Source organism: Herpailurus yagouaroundi, unplaced genomic scaffold (assembly GCF_014898765.1).
Source record: "Herpailurus yagouaroundi ecotype Mexico unplaced genomic scaffold, PumYag 187, whole genome shotgun sequence".
Lineage (NCBI taxonomy): Eukaryota > Metazoa > Chordata > Mammalia > Carnivora > Felidae > Herpailurus > Herpailurus yagouaroundi.
Genome location: NW_024412418.1, coordinates 34,222,796 through 34,245,440, shown reverse-complemented (window position 1 = coordinate 34,245,440; position 22,645 = coordinate 34,222,796). Strand labels below are relative to the sequence as shown.

Sequence of the window (22,645 nt, the reverse complement as noted above, 5' to 3'; positions counted from 1 at the left end):
TTTTGCTCCTTAATTTTCTGACGACCTGTTGTCTCTGTGACTTTAAGCAAGATCTCAGGAGCTAGGAATACACATGTTTATCTATGGGTGCCTGTGAACTTTTGCTAATTAAAAAGTGTAGTTAATAACTCTTCCTCTTGTGAGTTTTAAGCCTTGTATCTAGTGCCCTGCTCACTATTAAGACTGTTCTGAACTGATGGACAGGTTAGTTAGAGGAATGGCCCATGCACTTTAATTTGGAGGACCTCAGCCTAATAAACCATCCCAAACCTTAGCAGCTTAGAACAGCAACCATTCGCTTAGCTGATTATTCCGAGGCTTGCCAATTTGGTTTAGGCTCAGTTGGACAGTTCTTCTGTTGATTGCAAATGGGTTCACTCACCTGCCTTACAGTTGACTGCCAGCCAGCTAGGTGACTCTGTTTCTGGGAGTTAGCTGGCTGTTGGGTGGGATGACGGAGGCAATATGGGCTACATGTCTCATCATTCAGCAGGCTAGCTCTGGCTCGATTACATGGGGGTAGTCGTGGGGTTGCAAGGGAATCAAGAGAGAGTTAGGTCCCAATGCAAAGCACTTTTCAAATCTCCATTTGTGCCACAAAAGCCAAAGCAAATCACACAACCAAACCCAGAGTAAGTATGTGGGGGAGCTCCCCAAAGGCATGGATGCAGGGTGGTGTGAACCTATCAGGAGCCATTACTGCAACAATCTACCACAAGCACCACGGAACCCGCTCTGGGAGAAGTCGTTCTGAAACAGGCACTTTGTACACATGAGGCCAAAGTGACTTTCCTCTTAATGAATCCCAAGGAGAAATTATTCAGTCCAGTAGTCTGGGCAGTTTGAATGATAAACTTCTCTTCCCAACCAATTGAAAGGTTGACTTTTGCGCATAGATTTCCTTAATCTGTGAATTAGGGTCCCAGAATAGGAGGTTTCTAAATTCTCTTAAAACTCTGACATTCTGTGGATCAATACTTTTCTATTCCAATTAAAGAATAGCTAAAAGTTAGCCCAGGAAAGCTCTGTTTTCTCATCTGGTGAAGTAGACAGGAAATTTCAACCAGAAGCAACTGGTCAACTGTTAGGATTGAGTGACCATAGATTAAAATGCCTCAGGAAATAGTGAATTCTGTTTACTGAAGGTGATCAAGCACAGACTGGATAGCTGTTTATTTGTTTTGTTTTGTTTTGTTTTGTTTTAATCATGTGAAGTTGTGGTTTTTATGGTAGGTGTATGAAGGGACATCAGAATTTTCCTGTTGCTCCTAGCGATTCTGATGCTCACCCCAAAGCAGACCACACGGAGAAGTGGGATTAGTCCTTGCATCAGGTAAAATGTTAGATTAGATTCACTCAGCAATAAGGACAAATGAGCACTTACTGTAAGTAAATCGAGATGCTTTTACACCTTACCTTTCGACTCTTTGAGTACCCGTAACTTTTTTTTTACAAAGGGAACAAAAACTCAGAGAGGTGAGAACATTTGCTAAAAGCCATTCCCAACTAGGAAGTGTCTGAGTAGTTCTTTCCCTACGTTCTTGGTGATCTGTTTTCTTCCCTCCTTCCCTTCCATCATTCATTCATTCGTTCAGTCTGTCACTCATCTGGAGTTCACGCTTTGTGAAATTTCTATGAGTTAGGAAAGACAGCCATTCTTTATTCCTAGAGCGTGTGTGAACCTCACGTTCCACACCTTAAGATTTGGGTGTGAATGACATTAGATAATACATGTAAACTCAAGCAGTACCTGGTGACTAGAAAACACTCCCTGAAGGCTGGCTAGTAGTATTTTAGGGGAAATGATAGGAAGTTTTAACACTGAGCCTGAGCTCAGAGAATCTGAGATGTGTGTTCAGAAGGAAACATTTACAAAGGGTTAGAGGATGATGCCCAGAGCCCTGGGCCCTTGAATCCCGTGGTTGCTGCAGGAACCCTGAGGAGAATGAAGGACACCCTAAGCAGTGGACACCTCCAGGGGGAGCTGGCGGGGCAGGAGCGCAGCCCTGTGTGCTCTCCTCCTCCCACAGCGCAAGCCAGGACCGAGAAGTTCCTTGAAAGGGCTGTTCTTTGGAAGCATGGTGCCTTTCTGGAGATTGCCAGAGAGCATACCACCGAGACCACACTGGAGACGTCTGCTCTCTTGAGGTGATGCCCAGAGTAAACATGAGATTGAAGGAGTTCGTTGTCTCCCTGCTCTGTGCTCCCACAGCCCCTCCCGATAGCCCTCTTGGACAAGACCTAAGACCACACAACTCACAAGGGGCCAACATCTGGTCTCCAGAAAACGCTCAAGAAAGTCTTGCCCTGGCAAACTTCTGGAGTGCTGATCACACCCAGCAGCCGGCCACCTTCTCCTTCACTCTGAGGACGTGACAGATAGCCAGGTCCCGCGTGGGTCCATCATAGGGCAAAAGCATGCCATAGCCTGGCCACCACACAGCAGGAGACTCACATCAGGCTTTTTGCAGGGTCTCCTGGAAGTCCTCTCCCTTGCCCTGGATGCAGATATGCATGCAAGAATATGCTCTCTGAACAGGGGTGAGGGCAGGTGGGGCTGGGGGGTAAGGACTGAATATTCTCTAGAAGAAGATCCTTTTCTGCAATCGTTTTAAAGGAACATGCCGATAAGGCAATTCTTGGCAGTGTTGAAAAGAGATTAGAGGTAGCCGGAAGACTTACGTAACTGGAACATGAGATGGAAACAGGTAGCACAGGTGGTTCACCTTCGAATGTGCTCCCACTGGCCCAGCCCTGCCTCCAGGTCCACTAGTACCTCCTGATGTTGAAGCCTGACTCTGTAGCCCAGACCTACAGCTCCAAGCTCAGGCCCAGAGGGTCCCCTGAAGGAAGCCTTTCATTCCAGAACGCTTTGCCACCTTGGAGCCATTGCTGTTACAGAAGCAGTTTCAAGGACCCCAGATAAAAGTCTCAGGGGAAGACAACTTCAGCATTCAGTCTGGTTTGTGCTTTCCAGTGTGCTAAGGGCTTTTTGTATGTAATTCCATTTAAATAGAAAAGCCAAAAAAAAAAAAAAAAGAAAGAAATAAAAAATAAAAGAAAAGAAAAGAAAAGGTAATTCTGTGCCATCCTTGGGGCAGCTTGGGGTATTAATTTCATTTTTTCTGTTCTCCCAGCATGGTTCTCTCTGCCCTGAATGCTCTTCTCCAGCATGTCCACATCTGCAAACTCCATCAGTCCTTACAGCCCCAGCTCAGGTCCCACCCTCTCCATCCATGAAGACTTCTGGGGTCCCCCTCTCTGCCGCCACCACCACTACCTAGTCAGAACGATTTCATCCCATACTAATTCATTCCGTGCCGTAGTTTCCTCATCCGTGAAATGGGCATCACAATAGTGCCTGCTCCATGCAATTGTTGTGGCGATCAGTAAGAACGCTTAAAATGAAGCTTAGCGTATCGACGAAGCTCGGTAATAATAATCGTTGTCGTTGCTGTTACTGGCGGATGTGACTTCTCTCCTTTGTTGTACTGTGAGATTGTGGAGACGGGGCAGGGACGAGGGCTTATCCGTCTCTGAACCCTAGAGGTCAGTAGATGGCCTCGATACCCAACAGCTCTTCAGGCTCTGTAGAATAGCTGTGAGATGTGTGCGTACACGAGTGGCAGGGGCCAAAGGCGAGAGCGATCCGTGAGCCAACAAACACACTGCTCATCACCCCTCCATCTGCCTGGCCATCTTTCTGGGCTACTGTCACTATCGCTCAAAGCCAGCCAACCCGTCCTGGTGCTGGCTGCTGGCCTCCTTGCCTCCAAACAGCCACCAAAGAGGTGCCGTTACTGTCGTGCAAGTGACAGCATCACAGAAGCCGCCTTTGGCAATCTGCCTCGTGGGGGCTGGTGCAGGTAGAACCTGGGCCCCTGGCAAAGCGGGGGCTCGGTGTGGCCGCAGCCCCAGCCCTGCCTCGGACACCCATGAAAGCAATGAACGCGGCGCGCCTTTGACTCTTTACCTTGTCTCTTACGCTTCTTGCAAGGCATGGACGGTTCTAATGGATGTCAGACTTTGAATTTCTTATCATGTTGTTTATATCTAATAAGTGACTCGCCCTGTTTTTTTTAAAAGTCAGCTTTTAAAAATACTGTGTTTGAACATCTGTCAAGGGCTGGGGATTAGTTGAATAGGCAGTGGATGCCAGGATATTATATTCTCTCTTATCCTTTATACTGTAATTATCTTGATCCTCAAACAACTCAGCGCCAGTTACAACCACTTTCGCAGACTTGTTGTTGCTGCAAATTCAAAAAATTATTTTATTTGAATCTAAATTAAACTGATATGTAACAAGGTTTTTTTTTTTTTTCATGCGAAGTCTCAAAAAACAGTATCTGCAGATGATGAAAAAACAGTAAAACATGGACAATTTCAAAGTTTATTTCAAGAATAAACTCATGAAAATTCATCTAATTACGCAGCAGTGTACCAAAAATAATCTTTTCCAAACCTAAATGTGTTTAACAAAACACACAGTCAGCTAAGCCAAATGAAAGCAAACGTGTGTTTATGCCACAGTCACCCCCTCCCCTTGGTGCTCGAGTGGGCAGGAGGGCTTGGCAGAGTTTGGAAGCCTGTTGGCGGCTTCTGTGTCCTGAGCCGCGCTCGTCAACGTTTCCAGCGAGGGGCCATTGGCATCCACTGGTCACGGAAATAGGCCCTGTTGTGAGTGGTCTCGGTTCCCGGCCATGTGCACAGCTGGGTGTGGAGAACTTCGAGCATTTTGCTCTCAGGAACCGCCTCGGGCAGAAGACACAACCAGACTATCGCGCACGTAAATAACGCACAGCCGGGCCTTGTCGGCCGCTGAGTCACAATCATAGTGGCAACGGCTACCACGTAGTGCGTCCTTGCTGTGAGTCACGTATTTACTCGAGGGCCTTACATTCATTTTGTCAACTGATTCATAGAGCAAGACTGGGAGGTGGTGTGGTTACCCTATTTTAAAGGTGCAGAAACTGAGATTCATAGGTAAATACCCTTCCTAAGATCACTCAAACAATTGGTTGAGCTGAGATGGACTCTGCCTGCCTTCCAAAGCCATGTTCACCTCTGCTCTATCACGCTATGTTAGCTCGGTCCGGGGCTGGCTTCTTTGGGGAATCCGTGGGAACCTAGCTTTCCCAACCCAAACAGCAACTTGTCCTTCTCTGCATCTCAGTATGTTCACCTGAAAAATGGAGAATGCAAGCCTTAGGACATAGGAATAACTCAAAAAGTCATGAAAGATTATTATTCCATTAGACTATACACTCTCGGAGAGCAGGAAGGTATCTATTTTATTCATAATTGCATCCCTCAGACCTTCCACATAGTAGCTCTTAGAGTGTTGGCCATATACTAGTCATTAATGCATGGGAAGTAAAAAAAAATAAGAGAAGTGTCCTTCCTATAAATTGTTTGTGGCATATTTGGGAAAAGAAGACTAATCCACGTAAGCAGAGGAGAGACCCACTCCAGTGAACATTCTGTTATGAGAATATTGACTAGGCTCATCAATAATGTCATATTGGAAGCGTACCTTGCCATGTATTAGAAATTGGGTTCTGGTGGGGCGCCTGGGTGGCTCAGTCGGTTAAGCGTCCGACTTCGGCTCAGGTCATGATCTCGCAGTTTGTGAGTTCGAGCCCCGTGTTGGGCTCTGTGCTGACAGCTTGGAACCTGGAGCCTGCTTTAGATTCTCTACAGAGAGAAGGAGGTAGGGAGAGAGTGGGAGAGAGAGAATCCCAAGCAGGCTCTGCACTGTCAGCACAGAGTCCAACACAGGGCCCATCTCACGAACCATGAGATCATGACCTGAGCTGAAATCAAGAGTCAGTGTCAGGTGCTCAACTGAGTGAGCCACCCAGGTGCCCCCAGGCAAGTGTTTGAGCCTCTCTGAGCTTCTGTCAGGGAAGAGTCATAATGGTCTCACTCCGCTTTTCTCTTTGCATGGTTGTGAGGATCTCCCAAAATACAGTAAGCACTGTCACGTGCTGTATGAAATGTCATGACCATCATCACTTTTTGACAGTGAGAACAGGCAGATGAGGTTGAACTCACTGGAGGAAATGGTTAGAGGTTTGAAACATGAAGGGGGAGCCACATTTCACTGTGGATTATAATGGATTTCCAGGAGAAGAACTAAAATCAAGGATCTATATCAGATTCAAATCCTATGTTTCCAGAAGCCTATATCATCCTGGGGGTTCTCACTCAATCACTTGCCTCCCAGTGGCAATATTAGACACTCCCTAAATGTTTTTCAAATGTAGCTCATTTGTCTTAATTGTGATAAAAGAGTTGGATTGAATTAAAGGAAATAGGGTTGAAACTTAATTACAACCCACCCACCCCCAAACACACAAATAAAATAAAATCACCAAATCAACTGTCTTCATGAAGTTCTGCGGTCTTCCCCACCTCTCTACCTTTTCCTTAACTGAAGCAGAGAACAAGAGGAAAGAGCCTGGCTGCTAGAAAGGGTCGTAGGAATGCGTCCTTGGACACCCAGGGGGAAGGAACCTGGGACTTCCGGGAAACAGGAAGTCCCCATCTCCCTTCAACTCCTTGAAACATGCTTTCCAAGATTGGCTTAAAAAGTGAAGGTTTTTATCTCAACATTCAGCTATTGATTCATGGAATATTTTCAATTTCTGCTGTGTGCCTGGCACTGTGCTAATCCTTGGGTCTCCAGGCTTTTCTTATTTTGTATCTCTGTGACCTTGGGCAAGTCCCTCAAAGGTTCTGATCTTCAGTTTATTTGGAGAATTGACATCCTTTTTTACATGCCTTCCAAAGTTAGTAGAATGATTGAATTAGGTTAAAATGCTTAGCACACTATCTGACCTATAGCGATTACTTTAAAAGAAATAGTAAAGAATTGAAGATTAAAAGGAAAGAAAGAAAGAAAGAAAGAAAGAAAGAAAGATCTCTGGATATAATAGTGGGATAAGCCATAGAAAGAACTAATTATAGTTAGCAGTTGGAAGAAACACATGCATGTTTTGCATGCATGTGCAAAACACAGACTGGATTCTGCTAGCCCCTTCTCAAACACCCTCCGTGTCTACCACACCATTCCGCAGGAGCCCAAACTCCTGAGGCCCTGGCCACCCTCCAGACCCATCTCTCACAACCCCAACCTTAGCCCCCACTCTTTCGCCACGTGTGGGTTCTCTTGGCTGGCTCTTGAAGAGACAGTGTTCTTTCGGGCATCCCCACCTTTGTCCAGGCTGTTCCCTCTACTTGGAAAAGCCCCAGTCATTTACAAGACCCAGCTGAATAGCAGCCCCTCTAGAAGACCCCCGGTCTTGTCCTCCTGTCCAGGCAGAATTTTGTTCCCTCCTCTTGTCCCCACAGCATTTGGACAGTTGACACAATGTTCTTTTTGTGCCCGTTTTTCCAGTAGACCACGGGCTTCCTGACTTAGCAGCCTCTCCGTCATGGAGGGGTCTGGCCCAGTGCCTGACATGGGGGCGTTTAGTGATGGAAGAGGTAGAGAGAGGTAAGCAGAGAGGCAGGAAAAGATCAAGAAATTTTTGACAGTGGTTCCCAGAGATGGGGGGTGAGTCCAGGGATGGGCTACTAAGGCTCACCTGGAAAAATTCTGAAAACAAAACAAAACAAAGCACACATATATTACGTCCTCCTAGGATTGCTGATGTGTGGACCCAGGTAAAAATGGATTTACCTAGAAGCTAATGAAGCTTATACTTTAGGAACCTTCACTTGCACACCATTCCAGCACCTGGCGAGGTGCATTTCTTGTTTATAATCTTTTTGTTTTTTTATTTTTCTAAAAGTTTATTTATTTAGGGAGAGAGAGCCCAGGCAGGAGAAGGGCAGAGACAGAGGGAGAGAGAGAATCCCAAGCAGGCTCCATGCTGTCAGCACAGAGCCTGATGCAGGGCTCAATCTCACAAACCGTGAGATCATGACTTGGACCGAAATCAAGAGTTGGATGCTCAACCAATTGAGCCACCCCGATGCCTCTATAATGTTTTGTTTCTTTAAAAAGGTCCCTCCATACAGAATGAGCTCAGGCCCCATAAAACCTGGACCACATCTGGCCCCGGGATCTGGAGTTTTAATAACCTGCTAAGTGATTCTGGTACACAGCCAGGGTTGGAGATCACTTGCTACTCAATCAATTTACAGACCAGAAGCATCAGCTTCACGGGTGAGTGTCTTAGGAATTTAGAGTCTCAGGATTCACTTAAGACCTATTATATCTGAGTTCACATTTTTACAAAATCTCTGGGCTGACAAATGTCCATTGACAGATGAATGGATAAAGAAGATGTGGTGTGTGTGTGTGTGTGTGTGTGTGTGTGTGTGATGGAATATTACTCAGCAATGAAAAATAATGAAATCTTGCCATCTGCAACAACGTGGATGGAACTAGAGGGTATTATCCTAAGCGAAATGTCAGAGAAAGACAAATGCCGTATGATTTCACTCATATGTCGAATTTAAGAAACAAAACAGATGCACATAGGGGAAGGGAAACAAAAAGAAGATAAAAACAGAGAGGGAGACAAACCATAAAAGACTCTTAAATACAGAGAACAAACTGAGGGTTGTTGCAAGGGTATTGGGTAGGGGGATGGGCTAGATGGGTGAGGGGCATTGAGGAGGACACTTGTTGGGAGGAGCACTGGTATTACAGGTAAGTGACAAATCACTAGATTCTATTTCTGAAATTATAACTACACTATATGTTAACTAACTTGGATTTAAAATTTTTAAAAATTAAAAAAATAAATAAATGACACAATCTCTGGGCTGGTTCACATGAAGACATTGCATTCAAAATAAAGTTTGTGAAGTGTGGCTCTCATTTTTTCTCCGAAAGAAATATTATTTCCAGCCGTGAGATTAAGGAGGCCTTCTTGGAGGAGGTGATCTCCGAACGCGGCCCTAAAGTAGAAGCAGTATCTGGGTGTGTGAAGTATATTCCAGCAGAGAGAGCGGTGTTAGTAGACTCACTGAGGTGGGGAGTATGGGTGTGTACAAGTGGTCCAGGGACTTCGGGCTGGAATTAGGCAAGGGCAATTGCAGGGAAGCTGCCTGGAGTGGAAATGGGAGCGGCAGGCAGGCCGTGAAGGCACTCGTGTGCTGGATTAAGGCCCCTGGATTCTAACAGGTAGGAATGTGGGGGTTTGGTGTTTGGTTCCAAAAGATATGAGAGATTGAGCTGCAAAAGCAAGACTTGCCCTGGAAGACGGAAGGGGCCACGCATATTCATGCATGCTCAGGTACAGATCACTTATGCCCCAGCCTTTCCTGAAGAAAGTACTGGAAAGGAAGGGACGGGAGGCCAGAAGAGAGGGCTGAAAGAAATTACTGGAGGCCCTCATATTTATTTCCACCCTGGAGGGCTGCTGAGAGTCTCCACCTTGCTTGCATACTGGAAACTCCATGACCACTGGCTGATGGAGGTGTGAAGAGGGGAAGGAGCTGGTGTGGTCCAGGCTGAGCCCTGTGAATTCCCCATCATTCCCCATTCCTTCCGGCCAGCACCTGCAGCTTCTTCTAGTTCACTCATTTCCATGGCCCCAACTAAACCTCCTGCAGGGTTGGGCCGCCTGGGTGGCTCCGTGGGTTAGGCTTCTGAATTCAGCTCGGATCATAACCTCACGGTTGGTGAGTTCGAGCCCCGTGTTGGCCTCTGCGCTGACAGCTCAGAGCCTGGAACCTGCTTCAGATTCTGTGTCTCCTTCTTTCTCTCTGCCCCTCCCCTGCTTGTGCTCTCTGTCTCTCTTTCTCAAAAATAAGTAAATAAATAAATACACATAAAACAAACTAGCCTCCTGTAGGTTGTTAGGAAAGTTAAAGAGGAGAATATAGCGCAGTACCAGGAATCTATTAGGACCTGAAAAAGTGCATGAAATCCTTTGAAACTTGGCATCAGAGCTCATGGCCCATACATTTTTCTACCCTATACCCGGTTCAAATTCTAATACATAGTGGATTTTCAATGAATGACTCCTGGAGAAAGTGGCCAAAATACCAGCTAATGGGAAACTCATTGCCATTTGGCCTCGGAGAAGGTTTTGTTAAGGGCTGTGATATTACACACACTTTAATAACGCACACCAGTCACAATGTGGTGGGCATTTACTGTGCCCATCACTGTGCTAAGCATTTTGCCTCTACCATTTCATTTAGTCCCATCCTACTACTGATGAGGAAAGGGGGCCTGAGAGATGCTGAGCATCTGGCTCAAAGTCCCGCTGCCATGAAAAGGCAGAGCTGGAGACAGACTGAACATCAGTGGGAGATGAGGGCAGCATTCAAGGGCAAAGCTTCTTTCCGGTGTCACCGGTAAACGGGGTCCCACAGGGAAATGCACATTTGGTTTGGCCCCTCCCCCACCTTGCCTTTCTCAGATGTTAGGGAGAGTCAACATCACGCTTCGTACTGGTGGACTTTGTACACTCAGTGTCCACAGAGAAAACATCCCGGATGATCTAGTTCAATGCTGCTGTCTTACAGATGCTAAAATGGAGGCCCAGAGAGGGTGCCTGACTTGCTCGAGGTAACACAGCATTGAGAGTGGGAGGGCTGGGCCCCATGTTAGATTTTCGGCTCTCATCATACGGTTCTTACATTAAGATAAAAACAAACATTAAGAAAAAAGGTTATCTTTCTCACTCTGCCTTCACTTCACATCTTTCTCCCTTTATTAGCTTTCCTCTTCTCTTTTACTTCATTCAGCTCTTTATTGGTTCAGCAAATATTTAATGAGGCACTGCTCTAAGCATTTTACACGTACTAGGTTATTTAAACCACGCAGAAACCTTGTGATGCAGTCACTATCATTCTTCCCATTTTACAGATGAGGCATGTGTGGCTCAGAAACCTTAGACAAATTGCCCAAGGTCAGAGAGTTGGAAGGCGGTGAGGACCTACGGAGATATCTGTGTTGATATGTCCTCCAAGTGCCTGATGGCCACTGGAGGTGAATGCCTCCAGGAGGGACAGGAGGGACAGGTGTTCCCATGAGTCTTTTATCATATTTCTCCTTGGTTGTTTTTTGGAGAATAATCCTCACGTGGTTTGCCCCAGGGCATGAAGGGGGGGACTGCACTGCATTTGGGGCTGTGGGTCATGTGGTTTAGAGCCCTGAGAGCTGGAACTTAGCTATGTCTCTGCCACTCACTAGCTATCACATAGGATGAGTCAGTTCATCCCAATTTGCCTCATCTAAAAAAATAGATGGGCAACAATAGTCAATTCTACCCGATTGTGTGTGCATCAGAGGAGTAAACTGAGATAAAAGTAGTTTATCATACCAAAAGGCAGAACCAAAGAGAAGTCAAATAGCCATCAACCTTCCTCTGCATTTTTTGTATAGATGTTTGTTAAGAAAGGAAGAAGGGAACTCTGCGGGGTGCCTGAGCTTAAGATAAGGATGACTGAGAACCCAAAAAGGAAGGAAGGCTCTGGAGATGATCTCTCTGTGGGTAAGGGTAAGAGGATGGATCATTTTGGAAGAGCCCAGGGGATGGTTAATGGTCTCTGGTTAAATGGATGGTTGTAGTCATTTATTCGTTCAATAAATATTTATTATCTCCCATGTGCCGGCCACAATGCTAGACAACAGGGTGGAGTGGTTTACAGAACAGACATAACCCAGATCCTCATGAAGCTTACGGTCTACTGAAAGTCGGACCCAGAACAAATGCATACAGCATCTAAATGCATTATTTTAAACTGTGACATGTTTTCTATAGGAGAGGAAAGACAGTATTGGAGGACTCAATACCCTATCTCCCCCATTCTCCCCCCTCTAGTACCGCCCGTGCCTCCCAGACCACCCCATCTCCTGACACCCACCAACTGCTTTTCAAAGGATCATAGGCCTCTGCCTATACAGGTTTATATTCTCTTGATTCAGTGCGTATCTTAGTTCGCTCAGGCTGCTATTATAACAAAATCCCCAAAGCGAGGTGACTTATAAACAACAAACCTTTAGTTTTCACATCTCTAGAGGCTGGCAAGTCCAAGATCACAGGGCTGGCAGATTCATGAGGGGATCCGCTTCCTCGCTGATGGCAGTCTCTCTGCACTGTAACCTTGAGTGGCAGAAGGGGCAAGTCTGTCTTTTATGAGGACACTAATCCCATTCATGAGGGTTCCACCCCCCATGACCTCCCAAAGGTCTCACCACTGAATATGGTCACCTCGGGGGTTAGAATTTCAACGGGAGAGCCTGTTAGGGGTGGGGGGGGGGGTGGACACAAACATCAGCCCAGGGACAATGAACAATCTTTTGAATGCCCAAGAAAAACCTGTACACGTATCTCCAAGGGTTCGGCTGCTTTCACAGCCCGACTTGACCGCAGCCCTCTTTGATGGGCTTCCAGCATATTATTAGTCCTACTTTACAACTACAAACAATGTTCACGACAGTACAATGACTTGTCTAAGATGACACGGCCAGTAAGGCCACACTAGAGCTCAGGATTCATGCTCTAAGAGAGGGTGACATAAAGGGATCCAGAGCGTATAGAAAAGGCTGAGAGCATGCCTGACTCAGAAGGAGGTCAGACCTCCAGGACAGTGAAGTTCTAACCCTTAGGAAGCTAGAACGGAGACAGCAGCCATTCTTGGAAGACCCACGTCCAGTCCAGTTTGGGCGGCCAGAGAGGCCCTTTAGGCCCAGAAGCAGGATTTTCAGAGCTCTAAAGGGAGCCCTACTCAAGTCTGGGATGGGGAGCAAGGGGCTTGCCTGTTACTCCAGTCTCTGTAAGGGCAGGGCCCCAGTCACCCCCATAAAGGCGCACGCCAGAGGACCAGGGCTTCGGGTGGCCTGGCTGAGTTGCTCCCACACAACCGCCACGCAATACTCCCCGGGAACGGGGTTCCAGGCTTTGGGACCTGAGCTGGTCTGGGGGTCGGTCGGCCCGCCCCATGGCCGCTTCCGAGGCCGGCCGGGCCCGGCCGTGCAGTCCCCCGATGCGGACAGTAGGTGGCAGTGGGTCGTGAGAAATCTCGGTCGTCGCCGGGCAGGGCGCGGAGACCCAACCCGGAGAAAAACGCGGCTGGGCTTGGGCCGCGGCGCCGAGAGAAACGCGCCCCGGGGTGGGGCGTGGGGGGCCGCCCCGGGCCGTCGGCTTCGGCCGAACCGAGTCTGCGAGGACCTGGGAGGTAGCGCGGGACTGGGACCTGAAAGGGCTCCCCGGGACTCCTGGCCCCCGTAGGCTGCGCGGTCCTGGGGCGCCCTGGGGACCCTGGCCCCCTGGGGAGGGCCCTGCCCACTGGCTCCTTACCCAGAACGAGTGCCTGGCGTGGGAATTTACTTCCTGAGCGAATAGCTTTGTTGTTTTGTTTTTTAAGTGAAGGAGAAACAGCCGTTCAGAGAGGTTAAGGGGTCTGGCTGTGGCCACAGCGCGCGACCGTGGCCGGGCAGGATTCGAACCCTGCTCCGCGTGCCCGGAGCCCGCGCTTCCACCCGCTGAGCAGCACCCGCGGGGCCTCCGGCGCGAGGAGCGCCCGCTGTCCTGCGGGCGGCCTCCGTGGCCTTTCCGGTGACGGGCTCTGCTCAGCGGTGCTGTGGCCCCGGGCTGGTGTGCCTCGGTTCTGGGGCACTGTCCCCGGAGGGGAGTGGCTGCGATGGCCTCTCCTGCGCTGCCAAGCCCAGCGGCAGGGGCCCGTCTCCCGCGAGGGGGCCTGGCCCGAGCCGCCCCCGAGGCAGACTGGCTCTCCCAAGCGCTTTTACTCTTGGGAATTCGTTACAGCTTTACTACCCCTCCGGGAGGCAGGCAAAGAGGGGCTTGCATTTACAAAAGAGAAAACTCGGGCTTCCGGAAGAGGTGATCCGCCAAAGGGTGCAAAGCTAGGGCATGGCTGAGCCTGGTCTGGACCCCCAGTCCTCCCAGTTGTCCCCCCACCCGCCTACCCCCAGTCAAGGCAGGGCAGGGGGTGCGGGTCTCCCGCAGGGGAGGCCACTTCTGGCCTCTTCCACTCCCGCGGCAGGCAGGCGGGGAGCAGCGGACAAATTAATTCACGCTATCTTTACATTATGTATAATGCTGCATGATTTTATTTTGCTTCATTCCCGAAATCTTTTACAGTAATTAGTAGCCGAGTAAAATATAAAAATCAATGCAATATAACACTTTAATGGTAATAATACACCATCCTGTCTAATTAATAAAATCTGTTGTTTCCAAGCTCGATTATTTATTTGACAAATTGATAGCACACATCCTGTTCATACCCTCTTCCCCGGCGCACATCCTTTCAATTTATTGAATAAAATTGTAGCAGGAAAATAAACAGATTGTCTTCTGACCTGACAAGCAAGTGAGAAATAAACCCCTCACTCATACATCCCTAATTGTTCTCAACAATATTCCCGAACACATGTCCAGATTGGTTAGAGATGAATCTCAGCGTTTTCCTCCTTTAAAAAAAAAAAAAAAAGCTTCTCCTTACTTCACGAAAAAGAGTCGGAGCTTCCCTTTCCTCTGGGCAGTGTTTGCATTGGGGCAGTTTGGGGAACTGAATTTTGTGGCTGTGCTCAGAGACTCCGAGGACAAGGAACGGGGCAATTTTTCTGGTTCTGGGGAGAGGAGGTCTCTGATGACTCAAGCTGCCCCTGGAACACTGAACCCCTGTCAGAGGCGGCAGAGAGGGTCAGCAAGGGAGCAGGGAGGAGGCAGATGGAAGGGTTGTCATCAGGAGCTGGGAAAACAGACCCCAGAAAAGGGTTAGGGCAGGATCCTCAGGCCCGGCGATGCTTGTGGGTAGGGGCAGGGGCAAGGAACAATGTCCAGGGTTTTCCTAGGTGAAACGTGGGATGAGACACTGATCTAATTACAAACTCAAATGTGTGTTATTTTATGTAACATGGGGACATTTCATATGCTAAGTGTGAAAATATGAGAGCATTTTAAGCTATAAATAGGGCCTTAGAGATAGAGGCAGAGATATCAACACAGAGACAGAGACACAGACAGAAAGCCACAGAGAAAGAGCAAGACAGAAAGAGAGAAAAAAAAAGAGGGAGACTCACCATCTGCAGGTTATTTTGTAGCGTTTTTCTCTGAAAGAAAAATTGTGATGTGATCTGTGTTTGGGGAAAAGCTGTGCTATCCTCAGCTTTCAAGCTACATTTACTGGAATAAAAAAAAAAAGGAAAAAAATCTCCAAGTGCACACAGGTGAAGGAAGTCACCCTCTCATGGAAACAGGACTCAAAACACACACAGAGATGTCCACACCTAAACATACACACGCATACACACACAGACTCCTTTCTGATGAAAAGTTCTATGACCCCATGTGCACCAGGCCCATCATGCGGGTACACACACACACACACACACACACACTGCAGATATGCAACGACAGACATGCCACAAAGGCACACACACCCTGCTGAGCCCGGGCCATTGCATCCAGGCACGCATGCCACATTGCTGAGACTTTCTGAGCTGCCACGGTAGCTACCATATTCCCTTGAAGTTTCAATACTCTGATCTTATTAAACCTCCCCAGGTTGTCTCATCTGATCCATCCACCTCCCACTCCTGCCACCATTTTGTGCTAATGTCTTATTTTAATAATAATAATAATACTTAAGATAAAATTTTCCCAAGAGCATTTCCTACTCTCTCCAGAAGCCCATCAAGTAGGTGGTCACTTCAAGCTTTTTGCCAACACACAAATATAAAGAAAAGTGATCAAGTGCAGTTGGGGGTGCCTGGGTGGCTCAGCGGCTGACTTCGGTTCAGGTCATGATCTCACGGTTCATGGGTGTGAGCCCCACATAAGACTTTGTGCTGACAGTGAGGAATCTGCTTGGAATACTCTGTCTCCCTCTCTCTTTGTCCTTTCCATTTTCTCTCTCTCCCTCCCTCAATCTCTCTCTCTCTCTTTCTCTCTCAAAATGAAGAAATAAGCATTATAAAACATAAGGGCAGTTGGGCTACTTTATCTTGTATAAAGCATTCCCTATGAATTGTTTTAGGACAGGGGTTCTACCCCCATTTTATGGATGAAGAAACAGGTAGTTTCTTTCCAAGAGAAAACAGTTGGGGTATTCATCGAAAACTAATTTTTACTGAACACTTTCCATGGGTCAGAGACTATCTAAATGCTTTATAGGCAGTATTTCATTTAATCCTCACAATAACTCTGAGAGGGGTCCAGTTATTACATCCAGTATGATATTCAGAAGGCTTGGGTAATGTGCCCCAAATTATACAGCTAATATACGACAGGGCTTGGATTTGAACGATCGTCTGTCTGGACTGGTAATCCCTCAAAGCTGTGTTCCAGTCCCAGCACTGAGAGTCACTGGCTGAGTGACTTTGAGCAAGTAACATATCTGAGACTCAGTTTCCTCAACTATAAAATGATGAAAATTCTCTCACCTTGTGGGATTGATATAAAGGTTAAAGGGGACATGATTATAAAATAATGTGCCTCGTAGAGTGGCAGGCACGCATTAGGAGTTTAATAAAGACCATTTTTCCTTCAATTTCCCCTTTTGTTCTTCTTATGTGAGCCACTCCACCAGAAATTGCTAGAAAGAGAACTCAGTAGGCTGGGGCTGCGCCTAGTATAGCTCGGGGTTCCAAGCCTTGGTTTTACCATTTGCAAAATAAGGAAAGAACAGCTTTTTGTGAAGACAAAATGGGTTAAAGCATAAGAGGGCATGACAGTGCCTGGTATACAGTTGGTGCTAAATAAATATTTGTAAAAGGAAAGAAGGGAGGGAAGAAAGAACCTGGCAAATGGTGCCCAAGTGCTCAAAAAGAAACTGTGCCCCAGCAGCTGTCAGGGCCTGGGACAGGTCCCACACTGGCTCCACCAAGCAGTGGGCAGGAATGTTCCAGCGGGTGGTGGATGTCCTGTGGACCTGCTCCGTGCCATCGATCAATATGTTTTATGATGGGTCTAATTAAGCTCTCTAACGAGAGATCACGAGATGACAATTTATCCCAGAGCCATCACTCATTAAAATGCTATTTCAGGAGATGACATCGTTCCAGCCTTAATTGGAGGAGTTCGCGTGACTGGAATCCCTTGGGAGCCGAGATGTCCCTTGTCACTCCTCACCTCTGTGGTGAGGGGCTCAGACGGGGCCTGAGAGGCACACGAATTCCTCAAGTGTTGCAACAGCCCGGGGACCCTCTCCTTTATTAAGGTTGTCCCCTGCAGCAGGTGAGACACCGGCCGGTCACCAACTGGGGGCAGGCAGCCTGTGGCTGTGCAGAGGCTCACATCCAGAATCCAAAGCTGGGAACTCTCTCATCAGCTCCACCAACGTCTAGTCACATAGGCTGGGGAAGGGACTGTCCTCGTTCAAGCCTCGGTTTCCTCATCTGTAGAGAAGCCATGATGATGCCTTCCCTGCCCATTTCACTGAGTTGTTCAGAAGATTAAAGGAGGTTGTGGAGAGGCTTACAGAACAGAGGAGTGGGAAGAGCACAGACGTTGAGTGGAAGTCTGTAGGTCCAAATCTCTGTTCTATGACTCACTAGCTGTGTGACTCTAGACAAGTTACATAGCATCTCTGAGACCTGATGTCTTTGTGTGGCAAAATGAATCAGTAATAGTACCGACTTCAACAGGTTGCTGGGAGGATTTTGAGGATTTTATATTCAGCTTGGTTTCTCAATATCCTGGGGCCACAGAGATGAGGAGGCACAGCTGTTTTCTGAGGGATCCTGTCATACCTTAGTGTCCACAGAATAATACACCAAGGAGAAATGAGAAATCTGAAGTGGACTTGATTCAGCCATGCAATCCTAGAAGACACAAGGGAGGAGGTGATATTTTAGCTAGACTGGAAATAGGAGATCATCTTCAGTTGAAGAATAAAGGAAAGAGCATCCTGGGATAAAGGAGCAGGCAGCATAAGCAAAGGGACTGGGGTTGGAGAAAGTTGGTGTGTTCAGAATACAGTGAGCAGAGGGAAGTAGTTTGTGGGTGAATAAAGGGCATGGCATAATCAGAAAGGGAAAGAAAGCCAGAAGGGCAAGCAGAGAGCAGGTTTTAAGGTCCCCGAATGCCATGCAAAGCATTTGGATTTTATTACGAGGGTCACTGAAATCTCACAAAAGATGAGTCTGATAAAATACCATTATAGAACATGGACCTCAGAGGGGAAAAGCAGATTCAAGTGCTTCCGCCAACAAAGGTGGCTTGGAGCCTGGAGACTATACAGCGTGAACCTCATCTGTCCACCAAGACCAGGAAGCCCAGAGCCCCTGTGTGCTAAATGCCATGGTCGTCCGGGGAGCACATCAGGAAACGAAAACTGTGATGGTGACTTGAACTTGAAACTGCTGTTCTCCCAGAGAAGGAGAGGGAAACTGTACTCACTGAGCTGCTCTCATGCTTCCGGGATGTGGCATTTAATTCTGCTTGCACTCTCAATGAGGGGTCACTGTCCCCATTTACCAAACAATGCATTTAAGTCCCAGAAACGGACAGCTAATACGAGCATTCACATTCGATGCTTAGTCAGCTGGTCCCAAGGCAGTGCCACCACCACTGCACGCTCTCTCACAAAAAGTTGTCACATCTCGGACCTCCAACCTTCACTGATTTGAGGTATGGGCAACTTATCTCTATTTTTCAGAGGAGGATCCCGAGACACAGAGAATTCTCCAAGAAGCATCTTGCCCATGGACACCTTCTGTCAGATAAGTTTCTGATAAAAAACAGAGCTGCAGCTCTTAACTGATAGCTATGGTGCTGAGGAACGTGTTTTCCTGGAACTCTGGGACAGAATTGATGGCCTGAGTCCAATCCTCCTTTCCAGAAGCCATTTGCCTTTGCTCATTCCTGCCTTCAAGGGCATATGTGGCCACTCCTGGCTCTTTGATGTTTGAAGGGGTAGAGACAGGGAATGGACACCTCTTCCTATGACATAATAAAATCATTCCCTTAACCAAAAAGGTGGGGAGGGGTCCACCATTTCCAATTAGAGTGCTTTTCAGGAAAAAAAAATGGGGAAAAACACAGTTAAAAATATTTGAAGAAAGAACGCACCCCGAAATGTGAAATTGTTCAGAAAGTATTTGTAATAGGATTCAAAGCGTTCATGACAGCCACTACTTACACTGTTTAAAAAGTTGCAATTAGTACCAAAAGGCTTGGATGAAGAAAACATCATATCATAGGCATATTTATAAAACAACTTCCATCAGCCAAAGGAAAAATGGACAGAACTCTATTACAAGCTTTTTATATTTGAAGAGCAATTTCTAATAATACATCGAGAAGCCATTTCTGAAATTGACTTAGTGTGCATGATCTGGGATTAATGTTTCCCGCAAAATCACATGCTCGTTTGAACGTAAACATTTTGCACTTCCGTTCCACCTCCTGGTTCAGAAGAATGCACCTCCAATGTGTAAAATGATCTATCAAAATTAATTGTGAATGCCCTAATCCAATCAAGTCCACCTCATTAGGCAAACATTTAAATTATTAAGTTAAATAGTGGGGTATTTCAATATAATCTTGTTACGCTATTTTTATGGCAATACAAATGCTGTCTACAGATGGGCTCAGCTTCTCGGCATCGTTCTTATTGTTAATGCACTTACCCTCTCCATTTCCGGCTTTCATCCAAATGTGTGACATTGGTCCACAACCGCTCACTCTCTCGCTGCTTCGTAATTACTGAGGGAACACCTACTATGGGCTAATATTTGAAAGCTGGAGAAGACCTTCAGGGTTATCTAGTCACCTCTTTTTGCAGATGTAGGAGCCAAAGTTCTGAGAGGCTGGGTGATTCTTCCTGGATCACACACGGCAAATTTGTGGCAGAGATGCAAGGAGAACGCTGAGTTCCTGACTGCATCCACCCTTCTGCTCTCTTCTTTTCACTCTCCTGAATTGGTTTCTCGGTCTCCTTTCTTCTTTGACTTGGATAAAAATATAGAAGTAAAATAGATCAGGGGGTGCTTGGGTGGCTCAGTCAGTTGAGCGTCTGACTCTTGATTTCAGCGCAGGTCATGTTCTCAAGGTCTGTGGAATCCAGCCCCTCATCAGGCTCCTCGCTGACAGTGCAGAGCATTATTGGGATTCTGTCTCTCGCTCTTCCTCTGCCCCTGCCCACCCCCCTCCCCCATCTCTCAAAATAAATAAATAAACTTAAAAAAAAAAAAAAGAAAGTAGATCAGGTCCATGCTGGACCTATTTTAATAATTAGTATTTTGCAAAATGACTTTTTTAAACCTCCCCATATAATACAAGACATATTCCCAACCTGGTTGTTCTTCCTGGAGCTTTAAATAACTTGTCCTTTCCAAATTCGTCCAGTCAGCAAACAGCTATTCGTCATTCGATATTTCCTTGAAGGCCAGCTCAACAAAGACATGTTTGGAAGGAATTATATCTGGGTGTCTCAGACGCCAGCCCTTAAATTAGTCTCTGGGTATGTGTATGCTGTGGAGAGGAAGAAAAAAGAAGGAACAAATAGGAACTAAAGCAGCCATCAAGACCGGCTGGATGCCCATGTTGGGATCCTTTTGGGAGCCAGAGGACATGATTCTGTCCTTGCCAGAGCTCCCAGCCCATGTGCCTCTTGGGCGTTGTGTCCATGGTGTCTAAAGATTCAGATTTCACCTCAACCCAGAAGGCAGGTCTAAAGGACCATTAGACTCTACCTTACTCTTGGCCATAAAGTGCAATGAAAAAATTTCCCAGGGCACCCCTTTTAGTGTTTGGCTCAAATGTGGACGTGCTTCTCTCTTCCTTAAACCTGGGGCATGACTGAAACCGGGCTAGAACTATCAGTCATTCCCAAGGAGAACTAAACACAGCACCATGAATCTGGATATCCATCGTGCACCTTTTAGCTGGTTCTCTGATTCAGGCTGCTGGGCCTTATTATAACTTCCATAAGCCCTGGGCACTTTTGCCTTCAAGGGTTCCTTCCTCCATTAAAAATTTTTTTTAAAAATTAAAAACAGGGGTGCCTGGGTGGCGCAGTCGGTTGGGCGTCCGACTTCAGCCAGGTCACGATCTCGCGGTCCGTGAGTTCGAGCCCCGCGTCGGGCTCTGGGCTGATGGCTCAGAGCCTGGAGCCTGTTTCCAATTCTGTGTCTCCCTCTCTCTCTGCCCCTCCCCCGTTCATGCTCTGTCTCTCTCTGTCCCAAAAATAAATAAACGTTGAAAAAAAAAATTAAAAAATAAATAAATAAATAAAAATTAAAAACAAAATTATATTTATGAGTTTACTGACATAAAGAATATTAATATAATAATAATATATTAATATAATAGAATAAAACATTTTCTTCTACCCAAAAGTTCATTTTTTTTTTATGATTTTAAAAGAATTTAAAATGTTTTCATGAGTCCCTAAAGGTATTGTGGGTCCTGGGAACTGAGCCTACTATGGCTAATAGATATATTGGCCCTGCCTGCCAGGCCGAGGGACGTCAGCTCAGGGAGAAGAGAGCCACCCATTCTGCCTCCGTTTGGTGAATGGGCCCCAACTATCAACCCAAACGCTCTGAAAATATCTAGCTTCTTTGGATCTGGACAAGAAGGAAGAGTTTTACCTCCTGTCCTCTTATTTCCCATTTCCTGTCCGGGGACAGATTAAAAATTGTTGGGGTGTAAGAAAATGCCCTTAATACCAATCAAACTCAGGCTCTCCAAGTTTATCATTGAAAGGGGGGATGGCCTTTGCTCCTTGTCCTCTTGGTTTGATTCATTCTGCCCCCCATCTTACCGAGCCACGTTCTTCACATACTAAAACATGGCTCAGTTAGGGTTCGAACTGTCAGAAAGACCTTCCCAAGGGGAAAGTAAACACATAGCATACTGTAAATTGGTGATATGAAAGGGCCCACAGGAACAGAAGATGTCAGTAGCTAAGACTCAGCCGAAGGACCTGATTGGTTTGTTTAAAAGGCTGTGGAAATTGGAAACTTACACAGTAGTGGTGGGAATATAAGCTGTGGCACAACCACTTTAGAAAACTGTTTGGCAGTATCTACTAAAGTTGAACATAACGTCTTATGACCCAACATTTCTACTCAAAAGTAGCAGATTGAACCACATGAAGTTGCCAACTTTTTATTGTTTTTGACCTACAAAAATGGCAACTTGATTTGATTCAACCTAATGTGTAACAGAAATGCATACACTTGCTCATCAAAGGTCATGTATAAGGATGGTCTGCTCATAATAATCAGATACTGGACACCGTGCAAAAGCCCACCGACCATAGAATGGACAAGTAAGCTCTGGTTTGTTCATATAATAGAAAAGGGCATGCAAGGAAAGTACAACTATACCCAACACATTGCTGATTGAAAGAAGCCAAACACAAAAAGGTACGTATTGTATGATTCCATTTTTATAAAATTCAAGCACAAACCCTATTCATCCACAGTGTGAGAAGTCAGAAAGGAGTTACCCTAGTCAAAGGGGACTACGTATTGACTCAAAAGGCACATGAGGGGCTCTTTCTTGATCTGGGCACCGGTTTCATGGGTGAGTGTATATTTTGAGAAAATTCATCCGGGTACAACTTATGAGTTGCATATTTTTCTGTATGTGTGTTTTCCTTTCTTAAAAAGTTTAGCAAAAAAGAAAAAAAGAAAAAGAAAACGGAAAAAGAAAAAGAAAAAGAAAAAGAAAAAGAAAAAGAAAAAGAAAAA

At 46.4% G+C, this 22,645-nt stretch overlaps 3 long non-coding RNA genes across 5 annotated transcripts in view; all 3 read right to left on the bottom strand.

Moving 5' to 3' along the window:
- Positions 1-4,373: 4,373 nt before the first annotated feature.
- LOC121043729 (uncharacterized) lies at positions 4,374-13,425 on the bottom strand. Its single transcript, XR_005797006.1, has 3 exons — positions 13,275-13,425; positions 11,972-12,077; positions 4,374-5,185 (listed from the first exon to the last, which is right to left on the bottom strand). It is a non-coding gene; the product is annotated as an uncharacterized LOC121043729 (long non-coding RNA).
- Positions 13,426-15,817: 2,392 nt separating this feature from the next.
- Positions 15,818-19,979, bottom strand: LOC121043730 (uncharacterized). The gene is made up of 2 exons (XR_005797007.1): positions 19,574-19,979; positions 15,818-17,764 (listed from the first exon to the last, which is right to left on the bottom strand). It is a non-coding gene; the product is annotated as an uncharacterized LOC121043730 (long non-coding RNA).
- Positions 19,980-20,068: 89 nt separating this feature from the next.
- Positions 20,069-22,645, bottom strand: part of LOC121043728 (uncharacterized) — a 54,629-nt gene continuing 52,052 nt past the window's right edge. For all 3 annotated transcript variants that reach the window (XR_005797002.1, XR_005797004.1, XR_005797003.1), the window contains one exon: positions 20,069-20,417. This is a non-coding gene — a long non-coding RNA (uncharacterized LOC121043728). The remainder of the gene's footprint in view (positions 20,418-22,645) is intronic.